At 44.4% G+C, this 26,268-nt stretch overlaps 2 long non-coding RNA genes across 6 annotated transcripts in view; both read left to right on the top strand.

The window, feature by feature from the left end:
* Positions 1-26,268, top strand: part of LOC111246901 (uncharacterized) — a 96,418-nt gene that overhangs the window by 67,627 nt on the left and 2,523 nt on the right. The gene's annotated exons all lie outside the window — the stretch shown is intronic.
* Positions 14,287-26,268, top strand: part of LOC147756412 (uncharacterized) — a 39,862-nt gene continuing 27,880 nt past the window's right edge. The window contains exon 1 of one of the 2 annotated variants that reach the window (XR_015324555.1): positions 14,287-21,419. This is a non-coding gene — a long non-coding RNA (uncharacterized LOC147756412). The remainder of the gene's footprint in view (positions 21,420-26,268) is intronic. The other variant, XR_015324551.1, reaches the window with a different exon arrangement.

Raw genomic sequence — 26,268 nt, forward strand, 5'->3', positions numbered from 1 at the left:
ATAGATGCATACTAGTTACGGAGGGGTGCTTACATTCGTTGCCTCCCAACGACGCCGTCCGAATCTTTCCAACTTGGAATAACTATTAACCAATGAAGCCTACGACTTCGAAGTGTCAGCGTTGATTGGGTTATTATTTACGTGCAGATACCGTTACTGAGTCTTCGATTATGACACAAGGAAAGAGATGGCAAATAGGAAGAGGGCAAGCAACGTTCTACTTCTGAGCGAACCCAGCTTTGTTTCTGGTCTGCATTAGCATAACCTTTCTCGCGCAGTCGTAGTAGAATGGTCGGGGTAAGCTGCTACCTTGCCGATGTACGAGTCTATTTGAATAGATGGATGAATTGAAAACGTGCTAGGACTTCGTCTCGTCCTTTAAATAATGCCGATTCCGAAAGGCACGTACAGCATGGACCATCGTTTCTAGTGAACGCTGATATGTAATCCTTACGCACCGCCACCTAATATGATGCTGAAGATGATATGATCAGTGGTGCTCGCAAGGACTGGCAAAGACTCTGCGCTAGACTATGCGCTCTTTGATCCTTCGTCAAATTTAAGAAAACGGCTTGCCTAACTTTAATGTAAATGGTATATGAGTTACGTTGACGGTAACGTAAGGATTGCGATGCATAGATGAATTAGAAAACGTTTGAGGTAAGTCGAAACGAAAATAAAAACTCGACAAAAAACGATGCATAAGGATGCTTCTCATGCCGGCCTAGTAGGTTAGTAGGCCATCACTATATTGAACAACTAATATTTGAAGCTGCGTGTGTTGTTTTAGAATGCTATCGTGTAGCATTTTAGTAAAATGTTTGTTGTCTTATAGGGCGTTGCTTTCAGTAAGCATCGCAATGTACAGTTGCGCGCTATTGTCCCAAATACAAAGCATGCTTTATTTTTGTAAAATTAATGATTTCGTTATAACAAGAATAATACGCAATTCAGTTCTTCGTAGATGGCAAACATAATCTAGATCTTTGTTTGCCACGCAGGTACAACAAAGGACACACAGATCTACTTGAAATACTATTTCTTTAGGTTTTTATCTTGCTGGTAACAACAATGAAATAGACTATCCTGCGTTTGCACATAGACGTCCTCACACAAAGTGACGTGTCGTCTCCACTTTGGCACATGCGTCTGCCATTTCCGTGGGCCTGCATGAGGTCCACGTAATATGCTACAAAGGAAGAGACAGAAAAAGTTTCCTGCGGGCAAAAATGCCACGAGGACGGCTAAGCGCAGGGCAGCTCGGGCAATATTTCTTCCGTTTTCGCTTCCCGCACTTTTTATATGTTTCTAGCATAGAAAGCCAGACAGCTTCGCTAGCTAGAGTGTCAAGCCTATTTCTCCATTTTCGATAGAATGTATTATCATAATTATGAAGCTTTGTTCAAGTGTCTTCAAGTTCATATATACTTCGACATATAATTGTCAGCTAGCTGCGGCCTCTTAATTGTTACTTAGTGATGAGATAATTGGTATAGTCAAGTTCCAGCTATATGCTAATTGCTTGTTTTAGATTGTGTATATTTGGTGATTATGTCAAACCTAGTTTTTTTTTTTTTTTTTTTACATCTACTCGCATACTCGAAAGCCCGATCCGGTAAAACCGATAAAACCATTCAATCAAAAATATCCGCTTAGGACTGTGAGTGGAAAAAATCACGGTATGTTTCAACAAATGTTTATTCATAATATTCTATTTATAGTTTATATAATTACAATATTTTATCACTTGTGTAGAAGGAAAGGTATAGTAACAAAATTATAATGCATTTATAGTATATTTCGAGAAAATTTTATTTACTATAGATCATATCTATGATTGTCATATCCCATATTGCGTAAGGGCCTGACACTTCTTAAATAGTAATTACGTACTTGTGAAGATGCAAGTTTACCTCTCTTGATATAAGGCATGTACCTAGATTATGTGAGGTAGTTAAGGACTATTCTTATTATATACATTGTCTTGCTTACGTTGCGCTTACCATGTGGCGAAACCGCTTCATAATACTTTCCTTGTTGCATTATTCAGCCGACTATTTTGATTTATGATCTATCCAAGGTCTGTATGGATCTACTTATGACATTCTTTGTATTGCGCCTAAAGGCTTTGTGGAAGTTTTACTTAACAATTTGTCATTACGTTAAGTTTCTCCTATTGCTGATATAAGAGTGATATTTCAGTCTTGGTGATAACCATTTCACCCATGATCTGTTGATTTCTTACTAACCGCTTATTACTACTAGCTTATCTAACCGAGAATGGCCGTAAAATTGGTCAGCGCAGAACAAAAAGGTAGACAAGATGGCGCAGTATTTCCTAACGTGATACAGTATTCGTTTTTAGAAGCATTTTATTATGCAACGGTACTGCTTATGTGTATGCATCATATAAGTGATACAAATAAATAATTTGAATTAGGCCTGAGCATACAACAGTAGCGGGGTAAGAAAAGGTAGCGTCTGCCTGCTTACTTGCCTGACCACCATTTATTTGCCTCCCCCTAAAAAAACATAGCTTCCCTCTTTTTTTTTTTTGCTGTTCTCCTCCCGTCGTTTCCTGCATTTACGACTACCCTCCTCCTTTTTCGCTTCCATTTGCGGACGACTCTCGTTCGACTCAGCTACACCCGCATCTTGTTTCTCCCTAGTTGTGTCCCAAGTTCTATTTCTCTGTGCACGCCTACGGTATCCTTCGTTCTCTTCCACGTCCTTCGGCTCTCGGCCCGCTCGCACCTTAGAACAGGCCGTCTCTCATGAAAAGAGCAGTCGTTTATGGCTCAGAGGGAAGCCACTAAACCCCAGCCCAACCAACTTCCTCACTAACATTCTCAAAGCAACACTAACTCTACAGGGGTACAGAAAAAAGGATCCGGCTTGTCTTCCAGCCCATCCGCCTATCCGTAGTCGTTCTTCACGTAGCTGCTAACAATAATAAACACAACGTAAAGGTCCGTTATCACGCTGTACATAATAAGACAGACGGGCGCTCAGGTCGCCCACGTTTGCAACCTCCCAGCCGCTGTCTCATTTCAAGAATTACGGTTGCATCTACCGTTTAGTCAGTCGGTCATGTCCCGTACAAGCGCGCCTTTGCTCACTTTATTTTCATTTACTTTTGACTTCTTGCATTTCTAATCATCAGATTACCATATCGTTTGGCAGAAAGGTGACCGGTGAGTCGAATCTGTAGGAGAGTACTCCAACAATAGCGCTGCAACCCGCACCGCTACGTTGCGTCAGGTGTTTTTGTCAGCCACCTCTTCAGCTACCCATCTTCCATGACTACGATGTCTTCATTTCTGAACGATGTATGAGTGGAAGCCGCCGATTTGGTTGGTGTGCTGTCGTCTTCTTCTTGCCCTCGCTTTTTCCTTCTACCTAGTTTCCTTTTCGTGCCACCTGCGAGCAGCGATCAGACGATGTGTGCTGCTCATAAAACGGTTGCTTCAGTCGATTCCATCTTTTTGTTGATCTGATCAAGTTTTGTTCGATCCGTGAAATGGGATAAGATGGGATGCTAATAGCATATGGGACACGATAGGTCTATTTTGAGTAACTGTGTATGAGTGTCCCTTTTTCGGTAGGTGAAGAAGAAGGCAAACTGGTCGTGTATAACAATAATAACGGTAATAGTAATAATAATAGGAAGAAGAAGAAAAGTTGCAACCGGATGTTGCAGGAACCCGCGTTAGAGGTATTCGAGCGGCCTCTAGGACCGAGAAGACTGAAGAATGTGAGTGAAAGAGAAGTAAAGTGAAAGAAGAAAGGGATTCTTCTTTATTGTTGAGTGGAGAAGGACGGATGACAGCTCTTTTATCTGTAATAAGGCCCCTTGAACGTTTGGTTGGCACCTTTGAAGCTATCGACTTCGTCGTTCGCCTTTTCCCGGAGATTCTCATTGAAGAATCTCTTTCATTCCTTCAAAGCTCAAAACACACCAGATTGTGAAAGGAGAAGGAAGGTGATAGAATACAGAAGTACAACGGGATTTGCCAAAAAAGAAGACCGCATAAAGTGTGTAAAAAAGGCAAGGAGTCGAAAAGGTTGTTTTGAGTGTCGGGTCACCCCCACACTGTAGAGAAGGCAATGAAACTTAAAAGAGAAGAGAGCCTGAGCATGCTGATGCTCAGCGGCGGTAGCTTTCGTTGGAATAAAACCGTATTAGCAAAGCCGACCGACCATTCTTTTTGAAAACCTCGTGTCTTTGAAGACCTTGTATCTCCGAAGATTTGAAGTAAGTCGAAATAGCTAGCTGCGTATCCTATGGAAGGCCAATCAATCCTATTCACTGCAGCATCTTTTTCAAGTTACGAGAAAAAATCAAGCGGACGGGCGGTCCATTTGGCCTATCCTACCGGGGGCCTCAACAGTAGATCGATCGCTAGCGAGCTCTTTTATCGCCGTGCAGCCCACTAGATTAACAAAAGGAAATAGCAATCTCGACGTTACCTTCCTCTAAGAGACTTGACCTTTGGGGTTAGCGAAGAAATAAAGCTAGCGGGTAAAACTCAAGTACATGAAAATGGGCGAGATGTGAATTAGAAGACGAAGGGGCAGAACAAAAAAACGTTAAAGAAATAGCAAGAACTATAAATGTAGGGACAGACAAGGATGGTTGTACTGTTCGCCGAGGGAGAACGAAAAAAATCGGGGTCGTGGATGGGCGATATCTGTCAGCTTGAGCTAACTTTCGCTTTTCTACGTTAACCATTCAGTTGTCTACCACCAAACATTCAACCGCTTAGCTGAATGTTTGTCAACCACCCGTCGAGGAGCTGCATGACAAGAAACAATAAAAAGATCACGAAGGCCGGACGAAAACTACAAGTAGTAGATAGAGCAAAGCGATAAATGAAGTTCGGAAAAATTCGGTTTTTGAAGACACCTAGAAGAAGCGTATGATAAATATTCAAGCCCAAGTCTGGCCAAAGTTATTTCACATACGGCTAGCTCCGTTTTATCGATTCTTCACTCTAATAGGCAGTAAAATAACGTATTTTTGGTCCGACTAAAACTGTGTTAATTTTTGTGGGATAAGAAATACATACTTTTCGGGAAGAAAAATAGCACAGCATGGAAGTGTGTCGATTATATTATACGTCACATGGAGGATGGTCTGTCCTGATCCCTAACATACGCTATTGATCTGTTATAGGTATTAGCGAGCTTACGTAACCGGATAATGCTGAATAGTGTTTGATCGTCCTAGCTTAGCATGAAACTTTTGAAACTTTAATGTAGCCTTACATGAAATGTTGACGGTGGCTTTTTGAGAAAGCTAGTACGATTTACACTAAGCTTACCGCGGAGCTATTTATCAGTCGTATAGGTGGATCTATGCAGCAGTTATGGTTAGTTCAAAGGCTGGTTGGCTTAGCGCACATCAGGCATAGATTTTTCAACAAGATTCTGGTATTTAGCAAAAGTTACAGGTAGCGGCACTAATGCCGCACATCGCTTCAGGACGTGGTGCTATTAGAAAAAGAAAAGAGAGCTTTTAATTCCCTTTGCCTGTGGGCCTTATACGGCCATCCGTCGTGTATATGGATGAGCTAGCTTGTTCCTCATGTGCTACTGGCCGTCACACGCGCTTGCTTTAAATCAACAAGTTCTGTATTCTATAGAACATTATCTCGTGTTTTGAATCTGTCGGCCGCCGGTCGTCGTCTACATGCTGTTTCTGTTACCTTTCAACAAAGCAGACGGCAGTTGCCCTTCTTTGTTCGTACTCTTTTACTCTGCTCTTTGCTCTTTTGCCAAAATCGAGTCCTCGACAAATCTTTGGCTAATGTGACGCGATCACAGGATCATTGGCCTACGCCTAAGCATGTAGACATTTATTAATCTCAGGAGATTTTGTTATAATGTTCTCCTGGACTCAAAAGACCATCAAAGGGCTAAAGCATTACCGGAACGACTAAAAAGTGGTGCAGTCCGCCTTAAAGACGTTTTGATTAGGCGGCAAATCTTTTAGACCACTAAACGTAAACTCATAGAAGGAATCACACATCGGAAGTAACATTCTGTTGCCACATTTTGCCTGGCATGCGTGTCTCGAAATATCGGCTTTACGAAAAGTATTTCGTGTCATTGTGCTACGTACTTTTTTTGCATAATTCGGCCTTCGTTCATTGCGAAATATGTATCGTATTTATGAGTAATCACACAGTATCTTCATTACATTATTCGATAGACAAATGTTTGATGAATATAAGCTTAACACAAATGATCGATACCCCCGCTACGATATGGAACCATTAGCGCTACGATGGCGCGTCGTGCCTGAATGAGTTACATCTTCTTTTATTTAGCAATACTGCTTTTAAGACCTAGTTATAGGCAGACGCAGTGTAAGGCTCTCTTTTAGTCAATCTGAAGTAAATATAAGAAGGAGGATGATATGCTGAAGCCCACTGACCGTGTGTGCCGAATAGGTTCTCAAGCAGGAAATTTGAGCAAAATAATGTACACTGCTCTGCGCTACGGGCACTACACTGTCTATACTGTCTAGGCAGACACACCGTGTACGCAAAGTAAACAATAATAACAACAAAACAGTAGTCCGATGCCGAAAGCGCCAGCGGTTGTATTCTCCCTCTGTTCAGATTTATGCATCATTGTTTGTATGTGATGTAGCAATATAACATGATAGGAGAAAGCGGCCGTACAAAATGATCAGCAGAAGCAGTACGACTTATAGTACACAACTCTAGTATCGGCAGTTGTAGGCCGGCCGACGTATTGGCAGTTCCGGTTTTACATAGGACTCACGGCATTTAGATGCTATCGATATTGCAGCGTTAGTCCTAAAAAGTCTTTTTCGTTTTTTGTAGTTGTTATGTGCCAAAAAATAACGACAAAGAGTAACGCAGAGCGTAGACAGAAAGAAAGAGGACAGAAAGCATCTGACGTTTTGCTGTTCATCGTTCCATCTATTCCTCCGCGGTTTTCGCTGCTATAGAGTCCTTCACTGTACGTTCACATATCTGTGGATATATGTGGTTCGTCTTTGCAGTTGCCGCCGCGGCTGGCACCCTCTCGAATGCCCACAGTGTTCTAGTTTGCTTTATACAATCGGATCCAAACGAAGGTGCAGGCGAAGGCAAGTGCACAGATTAAGAACGAGCACGCAAGCGAGAGAGCTAGCAGACGACAAGGCCATAGGGTAGCTAATCTATCTCTTTGTAGTACGGCCCATACGTGTATATATATAGGAGAAGAGAAAGAACATATGCAATGGGGTATATATAGATGGTGCTCAGTGATGATGCTGGTGGTGGCGCTATTCGTCTTCAAAAAAAAGGACTGATCTGTACAACAGGCCGAGTGAACAGCCGATTTCATCACATCATCACGGTGCGAGGCCGATTCATGGCAATCAAAGTGAAAGGGCAAGGAAGCTATGTTACTTATAACCACAAAAGGGCACAGTGTTTGATATCACTTATATTAGTACTATGCGCGTTTACTGCAGGTTGTATTAAAAGGTAGATCTTTCAAATTTGAAAAAGGCACACTTTTGACGGCTACTTTACTTCAACCTTTCCAGAGTCAAAGAGCTACCGAAGTAGCGAGATATTTATGTTGTGCACGGCATGAATTTCGTCCCTAAAAGGACTACTTAGAAGTGGTTTGTTGAAACCAAAAATAACATCTTAGCTTTCTAGGATACAGCTCCTTTCGATCGACGAAATCAGTCTGAGGTTGACAGGGAACCATTGGAAGACGCCTTTAAAGGAACATCTAGGATACAAGCTGCTTCTATGCGGTCGTCATTAGCCGTTTTCATTTGGCGGTGTTTACCAAAAAAATTAGGAATCTGACTGCTCCGTCAATTGAGTGGAGACGATTTCTTATTACGTTTTTACCAAGCAACACGCAATGATAATAACAGATTTCTTTACAGAATTATTACAAGTAATGAAAAGCGATATCTCAACATCAAATTAAAGAAAAGAACTGAGAGGTTCGCCCAAGTTCAAGATTAAACGAAAACTTCGTTCGAAAAAATATCATAAGTTACATTTGGCGGGGTTGAACCCGCCTCGTATATAGACAAATGCTCAACAAAAAGAATTGAGACGGTCGATAAGATTAGATGTGTGTGTAGATCAATTAATAAGGCTAACCAGGACAAGGACCAAGCAAACAAAACAAAATGCTGGACCACACATTGCTAAAATCGTTAAAACCGTCCTGCAAGTGCTTGAAAGGAATGCTGATTTGCGCACACCATATTCTATAGGCTTCATGACCGCGGATTATCATTGTCCCCTTATCTTAGGATGTTTGCGGAGATTTGGAGTAAAAGCGATACTTTGGAAAAGGGGTAAGGATGTATGGAACGGAAATATATCGGCCACGATATTGCTTTCCTAGAGACAGATTTTCGCAGCACGATATACTGCTTAGATCAATAGGCTTTGGGTTTGGGCGTTTTCAATCGTATATGAAGATGAACTTGGCACGTTTCCATTCTGTGCATTGTGCAGCGATGCAAAACAGCGAGCCAAGCTGCCCTAAGTTGAGGCATGTCAGTTTTCTTTACTCATAACGTCATTATTTTGCGTGGCCGTCGACTAAGTTTTGTAGCAGGCTGTATTCGAGCGGGTGATTCCAAATCAATGTATATGCTAGTGGATAAACTACAGGCAAGTGGACTGGAAAAGCTGTCATTTTGCCTCTTCTTTGGTTATTGCTAGCGACTTGAACGCCAATCTCGAGCCGCACTACCACCCTTCTAGACATGCTTGCGGACTTTGGTTACTGGGTGGTCAATCCTTCCTCGACATCGACTTTCTCAGGAAGTTCGGTTATCGATGTATTTGTGACGAACATAGGGGAAAATTTCAGGCCAGGGATAGTGCACTATCAGACAGCGCGAGCATTCGTGCTCACATACCGATAGCGATAAACCTCACTGTTCAAGCAGCATTTGCACAGACTGTCAAACGCCAATCTCTGTCGTGACGTCTAGATGGCCAGAACCAGATCCTGGAACGCATCTACGAAGTTCTCCCTGTACCTGACGTGGTGAATAGCAAAACAAATATGCAGCATCTAGCTGAAATTTTCCAGTCTAAAGTAGAGGCTCTCTGTCCCCCTGGAAGCACAGGCCGTAGCTTAACTAGAGTTATTGACCTGTACGGAGAGCCAAGATGGCTTTTAGGCTTACGGTGTACCCTTTTTTCCTCTGTTTTTAAAACGATCTGTCAAAAAACGTATGTCACAAAAGCAGCGATAACTTTGAATGGCTGCAGACCCGTTTGATCGCCGATGCAGGACGTAACGCATCACAGCAGATCGGTGGTTTACCGGATTAGCTCCTCGGCCCTCATAAACCACTTTTGGGAGATATTTGCGCAAAAGGATACGATAACACGCGTGATATTATATTTCGGCGCATATATGAAGAAAGGATCTGAAATCAGCGCGACGTCCTTCAACGAAACTTCACAGTGCTGGCACAAATGCAAGGTTTTTAGGAGCCTACACAGCAAAGAAGTCACCGGACGCCATAGGGCCTGCGACGGGCACCTCAAATGCGCTGTCGTTATGGCACCATGGTGGACGGCACCATTTAATAAATGCCTACACGGTGGTACATTCGCAATCCAGTAGAAACATACTACCCTGTTAGTAACCATCGCAAGAAAAGATGACCCAATAACGCCATCATCATGGCAGAGAAAAGCGTTTGTTATAAGCCGCTCATCTGCTTGTTGACTAAGAAACTGGCCAGTTACTTAGAGGGCGTAAATGCCATCCCAACGGAGCAATAAACGCTCCGAAAAGAATACTCTACAGAAACGGTGTGCGCGATCCTCTCACGTAAAAACAGCACTGGCGACGCCGCACAATACACTGTACGTGACATTAATCGACTCCAAAGCAGCCTTCGATGTCAGCGTCTAGGAACAACCTCGCGCTGGTTGAAGTGCGTGTTCCTATGAATGTGCTCGACCTTCTCGCTGCGATTTTGTAACAGAACAGAACAAGTGTTAGTAACAAAATAGCCGAACTCCCGTCTTGACATAAGCAATTAGCTTATTTCACGGAGACAACTTGAGCCTGCTCTTATTCTCCATTTTTGTAAAGGGTTTCCCTAATCAAACATGGGGCCAAGGAAGTCAGTCGAAGTCATCTTGTATCCAGACGACTTTGTGACATACTAATCGAAAGAGACCCCGAATACAGCAAGCTATAGCCCGACTCTCCGCGGCAGTGGCAGGTTTATGACTGACCGAAGCGGAGGTCATGAAGTTTAGAACGGAACCCAGGACAGCGGCATCTTGTACCTCACTAGCTTGTTTCTTGCCCGTGTTAACCAGTTACCATATTTTGGGCTTCGCAAGCAGCAGAAATGTGCACGTTATCGAAGGTGCAGGAAAACAATGTCGGCCGCAGATCGGCCCATTGTTTTTTTCTTGCAATCGTTCTCAGATTCTTCTACCACTAGCTAGTTCCACCCGCAACGTCTAGGATAAGCATCGTCTGAAAAGATCTTATAATAAACTTTGAACAATAACATCGCACCAGAGCCTCGGTTCTTAAAAGAGCACTGGCACTACACATAGCGATTCGAAACGGCCTTGCGTATATCTTAGCCCACCCGCCACTACCGTGTGAAGATTTACGTCGTCTGAATTAATCTATACATATACATATATATATAGACAGGCGAAATTTTGAAGTTACGTTCCATATTTGGCAGCGGATCTAGTGGCTGGCTACACGGCTCGATAAAGGACAACCCAAGACAAAAACAAAGTTTCTTTTCAGTTCTGATCATCCAAGGTAGCACATACACAGGTAGAATCAGCGGCTAAGCTATACGTCTTTTTCTTCTATACTGTATGATATAGCTGTGACCTTCCCGCGATACGCTCAGCCGACTTGATACTAGTAACATCTTATGACGACAGGTTGGCCGTGCTATTTTCATTTCTTTGCGTTACTGAAGAGTGGAAAATAGATGCTATTAAAAATTATGTTCGCTACCAAGAGTTGATGTCAGGCTTTCTTGCCCCAAATCATGAAAAAAAGTTTGCAAGACGATGGCGACAGAGTAACCAGAGGATCTCTTTCTCTTTCTCTAATAGGAGGAGTCGCGCGGGGCTACGAGCAAAGCGGAAGGGCAGTTCGCGCGTTCCGCAAATCATCGTTGTAACTGTTCGCCTTTCGAAGTTTGAAAAACTTATTATTCAACTTTTGCATAAGTCTCATACGACGTATACAGCATGTGATTTATCATCCAAAATAAAGCAATACTATTCCCCAATCGAAGCTGGCCGTTATTTAAGCATAACACTATGAATATATTATAAAAATATATTTATTTTGATTCATTTTGGCGATGCTACGGTCAACACTGAAAGCTCCGATTTTTGAGAAATGTTTCTTTTACCTAGCGGTCACGCTCTACTAGCTCAGAATCGTTTTTGACAGAACTGATAGATTATTTAACATAGAGTAAGTGGGTTTTAGCGAAGCTTCGAAATATCTACAGTTGAATACGCTTTCTACAACGTAATTTATGGAAGCGTGTTTTTAATAATCATAATATCAACAATAGTAATAAATAATTGTCCACTTATCAGTAATTCTGAGCTGAGACAGGAAATAATCGACATTTATTGACACATAAACACTCTTTTCAGTTTACCCGCTTCGATCATGTGTATGTGCTCCAGAGCTGTATGTATAGACGATAGTATTTGGCATATAAAATTACTTAGAGAAGAGTCTTTCAGAGAGGAGTATACTTAAAATTTTAATGAGACACTCTCTTACACGATTTCAGTGTTGATCTGATCAGATTAATTATGATATAGATTATACCGAGCGAACATCGACCCGTGTAACGGAAAACGTGCAATAGCGTGTCTTCCATTAATGTGATAATTTTAACTGCACGTATCCTTGCACGTTTCAGTTAGTCGTAGAAAGTGTTGGCGTCATAGGTAATACGAAACGTAATCAGTTTTTATAGAAATTGATTTTCAAAATAAGCTTTCTTTTGGAGTTTATTTTATTTTTTTGCTTCATCTGCAAGAACGTGAGTATGACGAAATTTCGAAAGAAGAAGCTGCATTCTCTGTGGCTAAATCTAAAAAACTCGTCTTCGACCCAGGTTTCGTTCACAGCAAATTCCAATGCTCCTTGGCTCTTTCCGCCACCCTGAATCAGAGAATTAAGTTTGCTACCTAATGAACAAAAGTGGAGGGGGGTAGTGCACGAGATAGGACAGTAATAACCTGTTTAAATCTAAATGTGGAGACACCTTGATCTTCTAGTGAAGGTTCGAACACAAATGACATAGCCGATGCATATAGTAATGTTTTCCCTTTTTCAATCCCTTCGAACCGCTCGTACTCAGCCCTTTACCTTTGAGACAAGGCCAGAATGGAGCTAGCAAAGAAGTACTAGTGAGACTTGGCTATGGGAAAGCTTTTTTTGGGGTAATCAGGATCACTGCCCAGTAAAAGTCTAGAAGACATCCCAGTTTAGAAATAGTCGAAGTAATTCCGAAAAACAAATTTGGAAAACACTTTATTTACTTCAAGTAGGACCTAATGAATCAAACAATCGGCTGATATCGAAGCTATACACCTTTATCATTATCGCAGGCACATTGCATCAAAAGTAATATGGGCTTCTGCAGTCCTAACGGGTTTGAAAATTTTGCTGCGTTTACTTACAATGTTGTGTCTAAGTGAAAATAGATTTTTCTAATGAAATATTTTGCATGGGCCGGTAGGAACATTCCTAATACATGTATTTGTTAAATCCAACTGCCGTTTACTTTGACGACAACTTGGGTCCGGGAACTAAAGCGCTCACAGGTCGGTCCCACAGAATCGTTTTATAAATTCGCAAACACTTTGTAGCGATCACTAAGAGTAACCCAGTATTGGTATACATTGGTTAACTTTCTGACTTAAACATGACCTAGAAGGTGAAAAATGTAACCTGCCACTGACATAAAAGTCCCAAAGGTCCAAAATGACCAGGAGGCGCAAAAAGCTGTTAGGACTTGAAAAAAAACTAAGCGTTAAAACTTATATTGACGACTTGATGAGCAATCTCAAAAACAGTAACTAATTTCTGCGTCCCAACAGACCGAAATAGCCTTTCCTCTAATTTTGTAAACTTTAAGTTCTTTCAATTTTTTTTTTATTGTGCATCTTTTGTAGAACTGTAGAAGTTTAGCTCTAGTCCTTCAGAACGTTTACGAAACTTGATAACAATATAGACGATAACCTGAAGCAACTAAGGATATTTACAACTTCGATAGAGGTCCTGGATAGTGGTTACTCCACGATCATATTCCCAATTTCGCGTCTGTTCCATATATATCCACGTATCTGCTACTATTTTATACGCTTGAAACAAGCTTTCTTGAATGAATGTCAGGCAAACGTATTTCTGAGCGTGACAAATAGTGCATTTCTAAATTCAACTGTATATGTATACATATAGATATATATTTAGGAGAAAGTGGGCCCATAAAAAGTAGTATTTACCTAACGCGATCAGCGAAAGTAAACTGTGCCACGAAAGAAAACAATAGCAGAAACATCTGTCAAAAACCCGTTTATTATGAGGGGCAAGTGATATCAGAACAATTCATTCGTTTTCAAAAAACATCACGGTCACCAGTGATGCCATGCTAAAAAGTAGAGTACTCAACAGTAGTAAGAGAACTGTGATTATGGCTAAAGGAATCAATGGCTCATAATGATTTACTGCCAAGTTAAGTGGCCATACCGAGTTCTGCCGAACAGCGTAGGACCGGCGGCTGCATGGCGCAAATATGGCACATCTGCGAGTTGTATTTTACTCATGAAGACGGTAGCAGTGTGCGCACCATTTTCGAAAATCAACGTGAGGCCTGTATAACCTCCGTGGCGATGCATATCCCGGTATAATTAATTACTCATTGGTAATTCTGATATACGATTTTGATTATAGGAAATATAGTCGATGATACTATTTTGTGCAAACAATGAGTTATGCTAATAAAGTCGCAGAATTTTTTTTAAAGTCAACCACAGGTGACACGTGGTTGGCAACGACGATGTATGGTAGAACGATATGTGGTAAATTACGATGCCTTTATTTAGCCTGGCATAAATATACATATACGCATTCCTATTTAACTTAGTAAAACTCAGATGTTTTAGGTTTATTCGTTCGCTTTGTGAAGTTTATATATATATATATATATATATATATATAGTACAAGATCCATGTATGCTTGAAATACAATGGCCCATAAAATTTAACCTCACTCTGGCCCATGTAACCCTCATGTGTAATATTATGTAGGACATCGTTTCCGTAAAGGATGTCCTACATAATATTATAAATGAGGTTCTTATCCCTAGAAATAATCTCGCATTTGTGGTTCTTTGTGATAGTGTTCGATAACTGAGTGGAATAAATTCAAGTAAAAGAATCTCTCGAAAATAAATGACGAGTAATTAGCTACCACAGAGACGTGAAGGCTTAGTAACGTCCTCAGAAATGGATCATCTAAGGCAAATCAAGACAAGTTTCATGCAGGACAGGCGTTTGGTGATTTCGGGCATATAAAGACAGTACAGTCCTATTATTAAACGTATCCACTCGAGTATTTCTTGTGGGCGTCGTGCGCTGGACCGAATAAGCAGATGCTCTTATGAAAGCAGTCGGAAGGCCAAAGCAGCAGCGGGAGCGCCCCCAGAAAGTGGAGACTATCTTCCCTTAGAAACTGCAAACCTGCTCTCAGCTGGAGCTTGATTCTCATTCAGGATGGTTCGAATCTGGATGTGAGCCAAATGTAAGACACATTCGAAGGCGCATTGGCGGTGCACTAGGATCACCAGCAACCCTGCTGAACATTTGGGCCGGGTAGAGCTGTCTGATAGTAAGGCAGCTTTTTTCTCTATTTCGTCTATTGACTGCTGGGACAAGGTTTTAAGGCCGACCAAAAAATAGGGATCTTTTGCCATTACGACCGAAATAACAGTGGCAACAATGATATATATATAATTAGCCTAGGCGTGCTCACAGCGGTGTAATACGGTTTTTTGCATAGAAATTTTTTCTGTGTACATGTTTTTACCACAATGGTTGCACACCACGGGCCGACCGGTATACGGTTTTGGTGACGTTGCTGCTCGTCTCCGGTCGAACAGATAAGACATATAGCATATGCATCATTTATTTATTGTTAATGAAACAATAATGAAATCAAGGAAATGCTTTTGGCTTTCTGCTAAGCTGAAAATGGCGGCAGGTAACCCCTTCGTTTTAGTCGACGGCAATTTGTCCGGTAATTGTGAGTCACCAGCACAGGCTTAGATGAGAGTGCTAAATCAGATTAAAAGAGCTGTGTAATGGACATGACAACGAAGATAAAGCAAACGAAAGTAATTGGGGCATTAACTATGGCTCCCGCCGATATCAAAAACGCTCTATTGTACGATAGGGTCCAAAGCGGGCGGTTTGTCCCTCGATACGTTCGTACAGCATAAGAGAACGGGCAATTGTGTCCAGAGAATCACTGTTAGTGGAATTTATTTTACTGGCTGGTGGGTGCGTACAAACTCAAAAAAATGCACTAGAGAGATGGAGTATATATAGATGGCAAGGGAGAGATGTGAAAAAGAGGCTTCTTATTTAAGCAGCCGGTGGACGGCCAATGAGTGAAGACAAATGAGGTAAGGACTAAAGACTAAATATAAATGTGCGTAGCTGATAAGTAAATACTTCGTAGTTTTCATTCGAACGGTTGCGGCAGCTACGGACTTGCCCTATTATTTGGCAACCCTTCTCTTCTCTATGAAATTCGTTCGTTTGCGCCTTCGCCTCGATGGGCCCGCTGAGATCTGAAAGGAAACCGCTTCCGCTACCGACGCTGTCGTCAGAAGCAGGTAGAGTAGGTAAGGGCAAGACCAGAGTCCTTTTGGTAGTCACGCGGCCTTTTCTCTTCTTTTGTCCTTACACTTCAGCCACAGCTGCGGAGCGACTCGATCTTGACTGTTTCTTCGGCAAAGGTCGTGGTCGACAAACGCTTTCGTTCTTGTCTATGCTTGCAGAAGTAGGAGCAATGAAGGTAGTTCCTTAGGGCCTACCACTGTGAGCCTTACTAGATTGCTGCTGCTGTTTTCGATAGAAGTAGGTGGAAGCAACGGTAGCGGCGGTCACTGGCTCCGATGCTGTTTGAACTTCTGACGTTGCCGACAGCGTTCTCATTTTACTTGTTCAGCGTCCCATCCACGCTTCAGCTCTCACCCAGATATTCGTCTTGTGCGCTTTAAGCAGGCGTCCTCTAAGGGCGCTTTCACCTGCTGCCAGCGCGTCTGTTCTCCTTTGCTCATTTTTCCACAATGACCTTACCGCCTGCACAATCATCCTATACTTTCCATAATCAGTCAAACAAAGCCCTAGTCTATTTATTTTTACGCAAGAAGAAACCATTGCAGAATAATGGTTAGTGGACATTTTAAGCACATGGTCTATGGTTGAATCGACCTTTCGAGTGATTGAAAAGGACTGGCCGGCTTATTGATCGGCCGCTCGGTCGACGCGGTAATGCCCTTCACGACAAGGAAAAGGGGAACGCGGCCCGAGGTAGATTGGAACGCAAACCAGACAGCTCAAGATGTTAAATTTGCAGTTGACCAGCAACAGCTGGGGATGCAATGCCAAAGGACCAAAATAAAACGAGACACAATAGGAGCAGTGGGTTAAGGAAAAGGGGTATGACAAAGGGGTAAGACAAATCGAACAAGCTCTGAAAAATGATCCGTCCAGTTCAAGGTGGTTACTGCTGCTGCGCTTGGATCTAAATATCGTTACGATGTGAAGGATATAATGATGTAGTAACATTGCTAACTAACTAGGTTAACAACCTACAGCCGAGTTATTTGTATATATTTATGGGTGCCCTTCTCCCCCCCTCATATCGTACCCACATCGTCGTGGAATAATAGCGTTCTGACACTTGCTTTTCTTATAAGATTTCAATTTGGGCCGTAGCGTGTCAATGCGCAAATTAAATTGCTGTCTTGTACTCTCCCTCCGCTCATAATCAGTGTGCATTGTCATTGTAGATATAACACTGGTAATAGGAAATGCACTATAATAGCATGTAGTCAAATTTACGTACGGCTCTATTAATTGCGCCAAACTCCATGCGAACCAAATCAACGGCGGCCGTATATCACCATCGATTGTTCTGTTCCTCTCCTCCACACAACCCTCAGTTCCTGACGCAGCGCCTATCTGTCTGGCTGCATTACTGATCGGCTGAGACAGCGGGTCAGCTTCCTCCGAAAGCAGTCACGTGGGTTCCATGTTGCCCCCCTGGTTGACGAGGCCACGATGTGCCACAAGCGTACCAATTTGTGGTACTACTCGATCCGTTGGCTTCAACGAACATGGCGTTGGCGACGACGACAGAAGCGGCCAGTGCTGTTACTAAGATGTTAGGTCAGCTAGGTGCTCTTTGGTTGGCTGGTTCGTTGCTTGCTTGCATGCTAGTAGACCTGTACGAGACTCTGTCTGCTGCCCGTAGCGGTGGTGAAGGTTCGAATCGACAGCAGAAGCAAGAGTAGCAGCAGTCTCCACACGTAACTGCTTTAGCGTGAGCCAGCTAGCTTCACTCCGCGGGATCGATGTGCGCGTGCGCAATTCTGGGCCTTTGGAGGATGGCTACTAGAGCCGCCGAGTAGATCCGGCTCCAAGGGGGAAGGGCAACCGAGGACGGTGGCCGGGCCACAGATCGTCACCGTTCACAAAGAGTGAAAACTAGGGAGGCGATAGGAGAATGGAGCTGACTACGAAAAAGAAAATAATGGCTCAAAGTCGAGCACCGGGCCTAGGCCAGCACAGCTTTCTTTATCCGGTAGCTTTTGAACCGACAAGCAAATTTTAGTCTGGCAGGTGGGCAATCGGCTAGCCGGTTTGTCGGTGAGTTCGTTTTTGCAGCATTACGGCTGCCGCGGGTGCGTTTGCGAGCCTTGTGGGGTATTTAGCACAGTTCGTGCAACAGCAGCGCTCTGGGAAAGGAGGAACACGGAAACGAACATCGACAAAGAGAGCATTATATGAGTTCGTAGACGGGTGTCTAAATAAGACCTGTGTGAATCTCTGTTAGTGAAGAAGCGCCACTCAAGCAAGTTGTCAGCCAGTTGAACAGAAGCTAGGCAACAAAGCAAAGGAGTTCCTCAATTCGCAACACTCCCATAGACGTCCTACTACTGCTGCCGCTTCCAGTGCTGTCAAAAGATACCGCCAACGGTCGACCCCGAGCGGCGCTGCGCCTCACAGACACGGGTAGAGACGGGATCGGGTCGGCCCCTTCGCTCATCGGCCGTTAGCAGCGACGGCAGCGCTGGGAAAGGGAACAGACTTGCTGATGGTGACTGCTTCTATACGTGCGTCTGTGCAACAACAGTGCTTCTTTCCCCTCTCGGAGAGCCCCCTTCGTGGGCGGTAGTGTAACCCTACGGTTTGCCGTTGCTGGCCGTCATGTGCGGCGGTCGTGGCGGCCGACGAAAGGACCTGCGACAGGCCACTGGGCGCGCGTCGAGGTTTCGCCTGTAGGAAGCAGCCCACGCTAGCGCAGGCAACCAGAAGCCAGCAGGAGGCGTTTACTCTCTCGCGATCTTTGTCGCTTTCTTTGTCACTCAGCAGCGCGAACCAGTAAAAAGGAAGAGAGTGCTCAGCACGAGAGAGGAAGACCGAACAGAGCCCAGCTGAGTCGCGTTGGGTCCAATAAGGGCGAAGGGACCCAGCCACTGCCAAATAGGACGCCTGCTAGCCCGGAGCAATGGGAAGCTTCCAGGAGGGCGCTGAAGCCAGCACAACGGTTGCCGGCCTCAGCTGGCTCGTCCATTGCTTCGTGCGCTCGTGCGTCGTCCGCTCAGATCGGTAGCACCCCATAGCCGCGTACACACACTCGCACTGTAATAACACACCGAGAGAAGGACGACGAAAGGCAGGAAGGACAGACGGACGATGCGTGAGAGAGAGAAGGCCCTGCTATATATCAGTTCATGTGTATGTCTACGTCTGGCCAGCAGCAGCAGTTCCGGTAGAGAATATCTGCTTGTGTGTCTCTGCTCGCGCGCGGCCGTGTGTTGCTGCCTCCTCCCCCTCCGGCCTCTTTCCGTGCCTGTGTGTTTGCTCTTGAATTGGGCAGACGCCTATAGAATCTGCATGTGCGCGGGTCAGTGTACGCTGTTGCGTGCGTGTGCCAATTGTACGTCGTAAACTGGCATCGCCAAGTGTAGCACATCTTTTGGTGTGTCTATATTTCGCATGTGGATGTGTGCGATCGCTGTATGACAACGGCCGCCGCCGCCGCCTGTGCTGTAAGTGAACGAGCGCGCAGCGAGCGCACGGCACCCGGCCAGTCTCCAACATCGCGCAGCCTCGTACATAGAGAAAGCAAATTCTGGCGGCCGCTAGTGTGCGCGTTCGTCGGCCAGCCAACGAGAGGTGAGCGATTGTGTGTGTGGCAGCGAGGCAACCGAGGGAGCTGCTGTTACCAGCAGTAGCAGGAAACCCTGGTGAGTGAGTGAACGAGCCGTTAGGGCAGCAGCAGCAGCAGCAACGCAGCCAGGCGGTGCAGTAGCGAAAGAAGCCAGGTGCTGCTCGTCCAAGAACACGACGAGGTTGCTTCTGTGCTGCCGCCACCAGCGACCAGCTTTGTGACGCGCTCTAGCCGCCGCCGCGCGCGCGAGCAAGCGAGCCTGGCCTCCGTGCATTAACGGTACCTGAGACCTCGCGCCTATCGCTCGCGGTGCTGCCGCGGACTGTCAATCATGCCGTGCGGGTCACTACCGCAGCAGGAACTACTACTGCTGCTACCCTAATCGCTGCCGCGACTAAAGCGACCGGCCCCGACCATTTCATTGACTCTGCTACAACCGCCATTCGAAGAAGAACCAGTAGCAGTTGCACCGTTGCTGGACATCCGGGTGCAGCACCAGGCCGCAGCAGTGGCCCTAGCAGCAGTAACAGTGAACAGCCCTCAAGCTAGTAGCAGCAGCGAGGTAAAGCCTGGCAAGCTAGCGGGGAGCACGGCCCGGTGCTGCCGCCGCCGTCGCCACCGTCGCCGCCGCCACCGCCAGCAGCACCATCACTACTAACACGAAGAGCACAAGCACAGCTTCAGTCACTGTCCGTTGACTGGGCAGCGGCAGCGACAGTGTTTCTCGTCAATGTGTCCTGCTCTATCTGTTCTATGCTGTGTTACCCGTGCCGAAATGGTGGTTTGTCCTTCGTCGTGAGGTGACTCGAGACTCAAGCAGAACGAGCAAGTCAGAGCTAGGCCCGTTAAGCTTGAGCTTATTCCGAGAGCTCACTCGAGTCAGCCCTTTCGAGAAATTTAGCCAAACCTTAAGTCGTCGTCGTGGTCGTTGTCGACTAGAAACGAGTCAATTTGATCGCGCCTTGTTGTTGCTGCTGCTGCTGCTGTCGTCTGAATGTGGTGTGTACGCAGCCATTACTTAGAGCTAACGTTAAAGCCAAGACGGATCAGTGGCAAACAGCCACCAGCCGCACTCGGCCTACGGCCCGATTGCTTGATTTCTTCCATTGTCCTTACTACAAGACGTGTGTGACAAGGTGAAGAAAGAGACGAGTAGAAAAATCGTCGTCGTCGTTATCATTCATTACCGTCGATTGCATACTGTGCGCTGGAAAGGAGATCAAGTGGTATATGGGGCACTAGTAACTGTGCCCTTTAACGTGCCGTGCTGCTACAACAACAACTCTAACTAATATATGTACACTTACTATAACGCTCGATTGTTCCAACTCAAACGAGTCACGTCGTTGTCGTCGGCATCATCGTCGTCTCATCCTTGGCGCTCCTTGTTTGCCCCTCCTCCCCCCGAACCCCTAAGGAGTATACACACACAAAAGTGCTAGACAGAGCCCGCGACTCGAGCCAGCGGTCGGCTCGCGCGCGGCTCGTCTTCGACGAGAGGATAATGGCCGCGGAAGCTGGCTATAGTGTGAAGTAGTTGTTCGTTTTAGACCGTTTCCGAAGCTTCCAACAACGTTAATCCGTAGGTCGGCAACTGTACGTTTTTCCTCTGCGAGCCGTGGTGCTCGTGCCTTAAACGTCTCGCATGGGCCACAGCAGCAGCAGTGGCTAGGCCTAGTGAACAGCCTTATCGGCGAGGAGGCACGGGCATTATTAAGCACTACTGTGATGCGCCCTGGGTGACTCTGATGAGCATGTGATAGATATCGGTGACGCCTGCAACGGATACGTGTGGAAAAATTAGAGTTGTGCTTAGCGGACCCCACAACGGTTCCCTATTAAATGAAACGGCACCCTATCAAGCAACATCAAGCAAGCGCCAGGATGAGCTGAAAGCCATGAGACTTTGGTAAGCAAAATTATTCGTTAATGGCAATGAGAGATACTAAACGTTTAACGTATTGAAATGCATACAGAACTAGTGTCTATGCTGGCGCCGATCATTAGAACGGGCTAGCGCGTGCAACCTAGTCCAGGTAGCAAAAGGTCACTAAGATGTAAGATTCATTATGGCTTCACGTCGTTGTCTTGTTTGACTGGTGTAGTTTAGGCTATTATGGCCATGTCAGAGCGCCAACTATCGCTGGAGTTTCTGCACGTCTCACAGGTAGACAAGCAATGAGACAGACATCGTTCGTCGCTTTCAATTTGAACTACCCAATCGACAAACCGACTGTTTGTTCGAAAACAGCAGATGGAGGGTAGCGTCGGTAATACCTGGGTATTCTTGACCACAAGCTGCATGAGGCATCTAGCTTGGTCTACGACTAACATCGTCGCTACGTTGATCATTAAGTGGTATCTCTCTTGACTTTGGCGGCTCATACTATTTCTCATGGGGTTTAAGCTAGAGGAGGGGTACAATGAATTAGCTGGGTTCAGTAATCTTAGCCTCTCTGATAATCTTCATCATTCGATTTGGACGTTGCTCACACTGGCGGGTCGGTCTTTATCGTCCCGTTAAATACGTGAGCTTGTATGGTTACATGTTACGATTATACATATTTTTGTAGCTCGGGGGTGGAGTTATCAAAAAAAGGATACTCCATAAAATGGATGCAGATGGAAATTATTTTCGAAGTGCGTTTACATGTATGGGTTCATTACATGCTTTTGTTATTTATAGGCTGTACATTGTCGTGATGTGGACAGATGATGTAGTAGTACCTGCATCAGTAATCCCAAAAAAGGTTCGGGTGACCACAATAGCCCCATAATGTGCAGGTGTGCATAATATAAAATTTTGGTGATGTCAGCTAAAAGTCAAGAAAAAACAGATGCTGGCTGTGGAAGAGATGGACGAAATAGGAGTTTGCACGTACTTTTCCTATTTCTTTTCCCTTGTTTCTTTTCCATATGGGTTTCGTACAAGTGAATGTTTTTGCTGGACCAACCGATGACGGATTGTTGATTGCAATGCTCGTCGGTATACTCAGTGCAAGTTGTGGGAGGACGGCCCGCTCGATGCTGCTGATGCTACAACTGAGTCAGGCCTCTCTGTGTTCCAAAAGGGACCTGTCAGAAGAAACAAAGTAGAAAATGTTACTCCACTGCTACCAACTAACCCTCGATGTCTTTCCCCGCTGCTTTTGCCCCAGCGTGAGTCCACGTCCTTCGGTTGCATTGCTGCTTAGTGAGGTTAGCTGGAGCGACCCAGAGCAGATTCGTTCTGCTGTGCCTCAGGAGACGTTTACCGTAACCGCTGTTCTCCCAACGACGCTTGTCCCAGAATGATAGCTGCTATCGGAAAGTGCGTCACCGTCTTTCCACAACCTAACCGGCCACCCACTAGTCGAAGGCCACAACCAAAAGCGAGACGAAAGCCTTTTTTCCAAGGTACAGTAAAAAGCAATTGCAAAGCAGCTTCTATCAATAGCAACAGAATCAAATTGAATTCTGTTTTCGTGGCTAGATGCGGCGTGCTGCTGCTGCTGCTGCTGCTGGACATATTATTTGTGCGGTCCAGTTCAGTGTTAATTTCTCCCGCTAACAATAATGTTTGCTCCTAGCGTCGATTGCCTTTTCTATCGTGGAAAAGGTTGTGTATAGAAACTCATCTTACACGCTATGATCGGCCGACGCGAGTTGCTCTTTTCATGTTATTTGTCGTATCTGACGTCAAACCAAAAATGTGTTCTACCTCCAACGACTTTTAAATTTTAGACTCGTATTGCATCCTAGTTACAACTTTACTGTTTAGCAACTGACTGCCAATAAACAAGTGACTACGCCTATAAACAGCGACCAACCTATAAAAAGATAATTTATAAATAAAAGAAGACATGGTTCGGACTAATCCGTGATACTATGTCTCTTTTACTGATGACTGCAGGACGCTATAGCGGTTCTATAAAGTATAAAGTGAAAGTTGGATAGATATAACCAGTTAAATAGCGGGCAGTGGCAAATGGTCATTAAATCGGTCTCAAACGAATTGCTCTGTGTTTCTACTGTATTTTACCGATACACTTATACGTTCGACGCTCGTTTTAAAACTATGATAAAAAATTATGTATTCATTTAGCAATATCTTTGAATCAGAGGGCCAGGATTGGTGATGTGCAAATCGACAGCATTGTTGACCGTACATTATGCACTAAACGACCAGGTCGAAGCTTGCGTTTTGCCACGATGGGCGGAAAGAAAGTCATGTCTGTCTTAGCGGATAATTGGATCGACCGGCAAGCAAGCGTACTGATAAAACAAACGAAAGTTAACCGATCCAAGTGGCTATTTTTTCACGTATTGCGCTTGCCGCTGAATGAATAGACATTCCAGTAGCAAGCACCCTGTCCAGAGGTCGTTTTCCAGCCCTAGGGCATCGTAGACAGTGGGCGCCCATTAGCGAATTTAGGAGACGAACAGTTGACCATGATAAATATATGACAGTGAACGTAAAAAATTTATTACGGAAAATACCGCTTCTGCTCGAGGAATAGTCAGTTCATATGGTTAGTCATCCGTCGGTGACGCATGCTCGCTCTCTTCTCGAAACGGGAGAGCACTGAACATATATCTTCGCTATCGTCTTTCATCTCGCATTGCTAGTTACTCCCACTCTTCCTTAGTTTTCTCAGCTCGATCTTTCTGTATATACCGCAGACTATTTCAGTTGTCTCGGTTTATTGAAGTGATGTCCAGGTTCGGTGCGACGATCTGCGGACGGCGCCCTACAACATGGCGAAGTGATATAGATTGAGAAACTGTCCGCCATGAACAGAAGGTGACGATCAAGAGGGCAAAAAAAACAAAGATAGTGACTGACGGTCGGACCATGTCTGCAGGATTTGAACGTCGATCGCTCGTCGACGAGGTTAGCCCAAAGCGAACTTGTGTTAGCAATGTGGTTTCGGCTGATGCCGGATGATGTTGACTCGTGGTGCCATTAGTGTATTTATCGACTCCTTATCTTCTGGCCTAGATATTATATGAACACAGAGGGCAGGAAACACAGCCCCCACTGTCATCGATGATAGGCAAGCACACTAGCTAAAGATGCCTCTTTAGATGTTCGCCTCTTTCGTTTCTGGCGCTAATGACAACTCCGGCGACGGGTCGTTTGCGAGTCGGGTGGCTAATTTCACGAACATACATATTCATCCTTAGATAGATTCAATGCGTTACCTGCAAGAGATCATCACTCCTCTATTCGACACTGATATAACAGTATGTTACGCAGAGATAAGCAAATCCACCAGAAATATGCTTACCAAGAGTTTTAAATGACCCCATCCACCAATTGACAATTGAAATTTCATATTTTTGTCGGTGTTTGTTTCGCTGCGGCGAGTGTTATTGTCATTGTCATTGTCGCCGTAACAGCCTCTTTTCACTGAACAAACACTCGGCTAAACCGTACGGAACGCCTTCTTCGTCTGGATGCATTTAGTCAGCGCCAGATAAAAGACTCAACTCGCTACTCGTTATGATACATTTATCATGTACCAGTAATGGCAACACCAGATAGCTAAATGACAGACTGTCATTCGTCAACGGGCTCATATTAGTTAGTGCCCAATATACGGGAAAGCCAAAATAATCGTCATTAATAGCGACGAAATACAATGATCCCGGTGGGTGCTTACAGCAGAGTTCTAGCAGATGTGCTTGATGATATCCGTGCAGGTGATGAACTCACAAAAAATTACGGTCCCCTCGATATCAAGATTTGAAAGTCGGCCTAACCGTCCCCTGAAAGCCTAATTCGTAAAGTTATTTGTGGCGCGAATACGTACTTGTTTTGAGACGTGCATATCTGTACTATGATTAGTATATAATTCGAACCCCAGTTATCTAATGCGAGCAGCGACAAACATGGCATGCGACACTTCCCAGCTGCGGACCGCATCAACAAATTTGATCCAAGCCTACTTTGTACAGATAATGCAAATGTTCTACTCCAAAAGGCTTATAATATGCGGAACTCAGGAAAGGTGAGCTGAACAGGTTATTGCAGGAACCTGTTACCTGCATAAGTTCCGTGTGTAAATATATCTGCTTTCTTACCGCCTTCTTATATGGGGGTCCTGATCCAGTGCAAAGTCATTCGAATTCTTCAAGCCATAACCATATTATATTAATCGTGTCTCGCTAAGCGTGCATTTTTTGACCGTTAAAGAATTTCGATCCATCTACATGAAGTACAGTCGATTAATAATCGACATGCGCGGGGCCATCTTTCTGCTGTATGCAGGTATACGTTCGTGACAAGGGTTTCGGTGCCTGATCCACTCGCTAGCTTCTAGCAGAAGCAATGCTGAAAGCAGCAAGTAACGGGACAATTGAATTTAGAGGAAGCCAATCTTTCTTTAGTCCCATAATGTGAGCCTACTCATCCGCAATAGTCATCATAAGAAAGCATAGGCATAGAGTCTTGTACTTGAAAATAAACGACTGATGTACCATTATATAGAAAAAAAATACTCACGACTTACTTGCAAGGGCATACTCTACGTATACCTGTATAATTTAAGTTACGAAAAATTAAAATAAAGTAACTCAACATATACACTCAGAACGAGCATTGCTATGCTAAGGTGAAAGCTTCGGTGCCGTGAATAGTGAACTAGAAAAATGTTTTTGTATGAATAAGAAATAAATTTTTCGCTGAAATGTGCAGTTCCGAAACACTTTGCACAATTCATTAGTCGGTTGTAGTATAAATTGCCCTACACTATATCGCCAGTTCAGCCATTACC

The sequence above is a fragment of the Varroa destructor genome, unplaced genomic scaffold, assembly GCF_002443255.2.
Source record: "Varroa destructor unplaced genomic scaffold, Vdes_3.0 BEIS01000003.1, whole genome shotgun sequence".
Lineage (NCBI taxonomy): Eukaryota > Metazoa > Arthropoda > Arachnida > Mesostigmata > Varroidae > Varroa > Varroa destructor.